Source organism: Salmo trutta, chromosome 27, assembly GCF_901001165.1.
Source record: "Salmo trutta chromosome 27, fSalTru1.1, whole genome shotgun sequence".
Classification (NCBI taxonomy): Eukaryota; Metazoa; Chordata; class Actinopteri; order Salmoniformes; family Salmonidae; genus Salmo; species Salmo trutta.
Window position 1 is genome coordinate 33692891 of NC_042983.1, and position 6000 is coordinate 33698890.

The following is a 6000-nucleotide window of genomic DNA, read 5'->3' on the forward strand; positions in this document are numbered from 1 at the left end:
GTGTAATATTAATCTGACTCAATTTGAATATTCCCCCAAAAATTGTGAGATTTTTTGAGATTATTTGTAGGATCTGTACCTCTTCCTATGCCTCTTAGCATGTGTGGATCAGAGTCAGCACAACACAGGGGAGGCAGGGCAGTGTTTGCCCAGAGATGAAGCTCTTAGTGTGAGCAGACTGAGGACGGAGAGGGGGGGTCTGCGGAGCTGCTATCCTGGAGATTACAGAGGTCCTTCACCATCTCTCTCCACATGAAGGGTTTTCAGCTTCCCACTACCCTGGCTGTGACTCTCTGAACTCAGGAAGCCTCTCTCAGTGTGTGTGTGTGTGTGTGTGTGTGTGTGTGTGTGTGTGGCCTGCACTCTCGCTGATAGGTAATGGCAGCATAAACTTTTCACCCCTCTCTGTGGTTGGAGCTGGCTAATGTAGTGCTCCACTGTGAACCCCTCTCTGTGGTTGGAGCTGGCTAATGTAGTGCTCCACTGTGAACCACTCTCTGTGGTTGGAGCTGGCTAATGTAGTGCTCCACTGTGAACCCCTCTCTGTGGTTGGAGCTGGCTAATGTAGTGCTCCACTGTGAACCCCTTTCTGTGGTTGGAGCTGGCTAATGTAGTGCTCCACTGTGAACCCCTTTCTGTGGTTGGAGCTGGCTAATGTAGTGCTCCACTGTGAACCCCTCTCTGTGGTTGGAGCTGGCTAATGTAGTGCTCCACTGTGAACCCCTCTCTGTGGTTGGAGCTGGCTAATGTAGTGCTCCACTGTGAACCCCTCTCTGTGGTTGGAGCTGGCTAATGTAGTGCTCCACTGTGAACCCCTCTCTGTGGTTGGAGCTGGCTAATGTAGTGCTCCACTGTGAACCTCTCTCTGTGGTTGGAGCTGGCTAATGTAGTGCTCCACTGTGAACCCCTCTCTGTGGTTGGAGCTGGCTAATGTAGTGCTCCACTGTGAACCTTTCTCTGTGGTTGGAGCTGGCTAATGTAGTGCTCCACTGTGAACCCCTCTCTGTGGTTGGAGCTGGCTAATGTAGTGCTCCACTGTGAACCCCTCTCTGTGGTTGGAGCTGGCTAATGTAGTGCTCCACTGTGAACCCCTCTCTGTGGTTGGAGCTGGCTAATGTAGTGCTCCACTGTGAACCCCTCTCTGTGGTTGGAGCTGGCTAATGTAGTGCTCCACTGTGAACCCCTCTCTGTGGTTGGAGCTGGCTAATGTAGTGCTCCACTGTGAACCCCTCTCTGTGGTTGGAGCTGGCTAATGTAGTGCTCCACTGTGAACCCCTCTCTGTGGTTGGAGCTGGCTAATGTAGTGCTCCACTGTGAACGCATGCGCCAAACCATGTGTGTGTGACAGACTATAAGAGAGATAAGGGGAGTTCACTGGGATTTACCTCAAGCTCAGTCAGGAATACTCATTTCACTAGTCAATTTAAACTCTTAGTTCCACAGATGTGCGACTGAACTAAGAGATGTTATTCACATGTATCTCAGATTAGCCCCACATTTCCAAAGTGTACCCTCAATTGGTATTGAATACATTTGATCAATTATGTATATAAAATATAGATATATTTTTTCTCCCACATACAAGGTAGGAGTTGATCAATGTGACATGTTTGTGTGTACTGTGCACTTATTTGTTTATGATCAAGTTTTTATAAGTGAAGGTATGTTTGTGCGTGTGCATGTGAATACAGTGTGTGCCTGTGTCTAATAGAGATGGGGAGTAAATGCAGCTTTCCATTTATAGGTCCTTTAATGGGCTGTGTAGAATCTTTAGCAGTAGCACGCACATCTCAAGCCCTTCCTTATGGTTGATTGCACTTTGAGTCCTTTTCGCCTGAAAACCAAGCTCATTGCAGCCAGAAGAACCTCCCACAAGTTGTCCTTGTGCATCGAAGTAGATTCTGCACCCCAACACCTTTTCACATGAATATTTGTGATGGGTCTGTTCTGCGGACAGAGTTTCTGTTCTCCCCCTTTGTTTCTGCGTTTGATGTAATGGAGGCAACTACAGAAAGGAGAGCAGGGAGAGTGTGTGAAAATGGTAGTTAAGTGGGCTTAAGGGGTGCTTCAGTACTTTCTGAAAGCCTGGGCCTCTGAATGGCCTCTCAGACTGCTGAGCTGCAGTGTAGTAAACAAGACCGGTCCAGCACAAAGATGTGCCTCAGATGACCCCACCCCACTGACTCCCCCATGACATCTGGCCAATCCCAGGAAGATCTGGATCTCCCCTCTCCTCCTCCACTTCACTCAAACATTTTCTCCCCCATATGTTTTTTCTTTTTTGGGGGGGGGGGCTACCCTCATCCCCAGTGCCTGGGCAGTTCAACTCTTTTGTTTGCTTAATTGCGATGTGTATAATATGCTAGTCTCTCGGAGGTCCGCGCAAGACAATTAGACAATCCAGCAAATTTAATGAGACACTGCCAGTCGACCACAATCCTCTCTGCCTTAAGATACACCCTGGTCCATTGGCACTGACAGTGGGGGGATTTGGGCTGCCCCTGTGTTTGTTTTGTGTACATGTGAGTCTTAGGGAGTGTAGGTTGCCTGAATAAATAAAATAAAAGGTATTTTGTTTTCAATTTAGCTTTGTTTTTTTGTGATTCCCATGGCTTCTACCGATCCAGTGGAGAATTCCTGGGAATGGGCAAGTAATGAGCAGTGATGATCCCCGGCACCCAGGGATTGGAAGGAGCACTTCACATTGTCATTCCCGTAAGCAGGAGGGATGGCCGTTGGGCCTCAGTGACTGATGGACCCTGAGGTGGGACACTACTGGCCTCACATCAGACACAGATAAAGACAGCCAGACCAAATGGGAAATATTAATAATCCATTCATTATATGTCTTCGCTTTTAGTCGCATGAAGATGAATTAATAACTGCACTTCACCGTAGTCAAGTGATCTTAATTCACAAGCTCAAATCTACACTCACATGAAGTTGTGAAGGGCAGTGTTTTTTCACCTGCTCTCCTATTTTCTCACTAATAACACTGTTACAACAAAAGACTGTGTTATTACGTCTGCAACCCAGAAGAAAGGAAATGAGAAAAGGACGGGTTGCCGTCGCCTGACACCCCACGATTAATCTTCCAGTAAGCGTTGTCAGCCAGAAACGGACACAAATGGATCACTCACATTAACCGGGGGAGTGTAGGTAAGGGCTTTAACAAGCGTTTACCAGAGTCCATTTTCTCACTAATGAAGATGGGAATAAGCGACCTCAGATAAAAGCCCTGCCAGCGTGTACTTAAAGGTCTGTCTTCTCGCTGAAGAGGAGGAGGAGGAATTAAATCAAAAAGTATTTGTCACATGCGCCAAATAGAACTGGTGTAGACTTTACCGTGAAACGCTTGCGTACGAGATCTTCCGAACGATGCAGAGTTTACAAATAAAACTAAAATAACACAAGAATGGAGCGATATACAGGGACTACCAGTACCAGATTAATCAGATCAATGTGCAGAGGTATTTGAGGTACATATGTTCAGTGCCAGTCAAAAGTTTGAATTCCTACTCATTCAAGGGTTTTTCTTTAGTTTTACTATGAAATAACACATATGGAATCATGTAGTAACCAAAGAAGTGTTAAACAAATCAAAATATTTGTGATATTTGAAATTCTTCAAAGTAGCCACCCTTTGCCTAGATGGCATCTTTGCATACTCTTGGCATTTTCTCAACCAGCTTCATGTGGAATGCTTTTCCAACAGTCTTGAAGGAGTTCCCACATATGAGGAGCACTTGTTAGCTGTGTTTCCTTCACTCTGCGGTCCAACTCATCCCAAACCATCTCAATTGGGTTGAGGTCAGGTGATTGTGGAGGCCATGTCATCTGATGCAGCACCATCACATGACGTATCACTGCAGAATGCTGTGGTAGCCATGCTGGTTAAGTGTGCCTTGAATTCTAAATAAATCACTGACAGTGTTACCAGCAAAGCACCATCACACCAACTCCTCCATGCTTCACGGTGGGAACCACTACTCTGCGTCTCACACAGACACGTCCGTTGGAACCAAAAATCTCAAATTTGGACAGATTTCCACTGGTCAAATGTCCATTGCTCATGTTTCTTGGCCCAACCAAGTCTCTTTCTTTTATTGGTGTCCTTTAGTAGGTGTTTCTTTGCAGCAATTCAACCATGAAGGCCTGATTCATGCAATCTTCTCTGAACGGTTGATGTTGAGTGTCTTTTACTTGAACACTCTGAAGCATTTATTTGGGATGCAATCTGAGGTGGTTAACTCTAATGAACTTATCCTCTGCAGCAGAGGTAACTTTGGGTCTTTCTTTCCCGTGGCAGTCCTCATGAGAGCCAGTTTCATCATAGCGCTTGATGGTTTTTGCGACTGCACTTGAAGAAACGTTCAAAGTTCTTGACATTTTCCGGATTGACTGACCTTCATTTCTTAAAGTAATCGTGGACTGTAGCTTCTCTTTCCATAATATGGACTTGTTATTTTACCAAATAGGGCTATCTTCTGTATACCACCACTACCTTGTCACAACACAATTTATTGGCTCAAACACATTAAGAAATTAATTCCACAAATTAATTTCCAAGAGTGTGCAAAGCTACTTTGAAGAATCTCAAATATGAAATATATTTTGATTTGTTTAACACTTTTTTTTGTTACTATATGATTCCATATGTGTTATTTCATAGTTTTGATGTCTTCACTATTATTCTACAATGTAGAAAAATGTGTAAAAATAAAGAAAAACCCTTGAATGAGTATGTGTGTCTAAACTTTTGACTGGTACTGTACATGAAGGCAGTAAGTTCTGGGTAAGTTCCACATTTTATTTTTTTATTTTACCTTTATTTATCTAGGCAAGTCAGTTAAGAACAAATTCTTATTTTCAATGACGGCCTAGGAACAGTGGGTTAACTGCCTTGTTCAGGGGCAGAACAACAGATTTGTACCTTGTTAGCTTGAGGATTTGATCTTGCAACCTTTCGGTTACTAGTCCAACACTCTAACCACTAGGCTACACTGCCGCCCCACATCTGGATTGTGCTTGTTTTTTCTACTGAAAATTATTCAATGATAACCAACTTAATTGGTTGTTGATCATTGCTAGACAGCCATTTTCTGGTCTTGCCATAGATTTCCAAGTAGATTTAAGTCAAAATTGTAACTCTTTTTGGTAAGCAACTCTTCTTGGTAAGCAACTCCAGTGTAGATTTGGCCTGGTGTTTTAGGTTTTTGTCCTGCTGAAAGGTGAATTCATCTCCCAGTGTCTGGTGGAAAGCAGAATGAACCAGGTTTTCCTCTGTCAGGGGCGTCGTAAAGGACATACCAAGGCACAGCGGGTATCGTGCTCATCTTCTTTTATTAAATTTTAAGAGAACACTTAAACAAAAATAAACTAACGCCAAACAACAGTTCCGTAAGGACACAAGGACTGTACGAAAAACAACCACCCACAAAACCCAAAGGAAAACAGGCTACCTAAGTATGGCTTCCAATCAGAGACAACGAAAGACACCTGCCTCTGATTGGAAACCACACTCGGCCAAACCTGGAAAACGGAACATAGAAAATGAAAACTAGAACCAAAATCCCCTAGACCATAAACCCCATAACACACAAAACAAACACCCCCTGCCACGCCCTGACCATACTACAATGACAAAAGACCCCTTTACTGGTCAGAACGTGACATCCTCTAGGATTTTGCCTGTGATCCGCTCCATTCCGTTTCTTTTCTTAACCTGAAAAACTCCCCAGTCCTTAAAATTTACAAGCATACCCATAACAGGATGCAGCCACCAGAATGCTTGAAAATATGGTGAGTGGTACTCAGTAATGTGTTGTATTGGATTTGCCCCAGACATAACACTTTGTTTTCAGGACAAAAAGTGAATTGCTTTACCACATTTTTTGCAGTATTTCTTGAGTGCCTTTTTGCAAACAGGATGCATGTTTTGGAATATTTTTTATTTTCAACTTTTCCTTCTTTCACTCTGTCATTTAGGTTAGTATTGTA

General features: G+C 43.8%; 1 protein-coding gene across 3 annotated transcripts in view; it reads left to right on the forward strand.

The window, feature by feature from the left end:
* Positions 1-6000, forward strand: part of LOC115164920 (cotranscriptional regulator FAM172A homolog) — a 302236-nt gene that overhangs the window by 93893 nt on the left and 202343 nt on the right. The gene's annotated exons all lie outside the window — the stretch shown is intronic.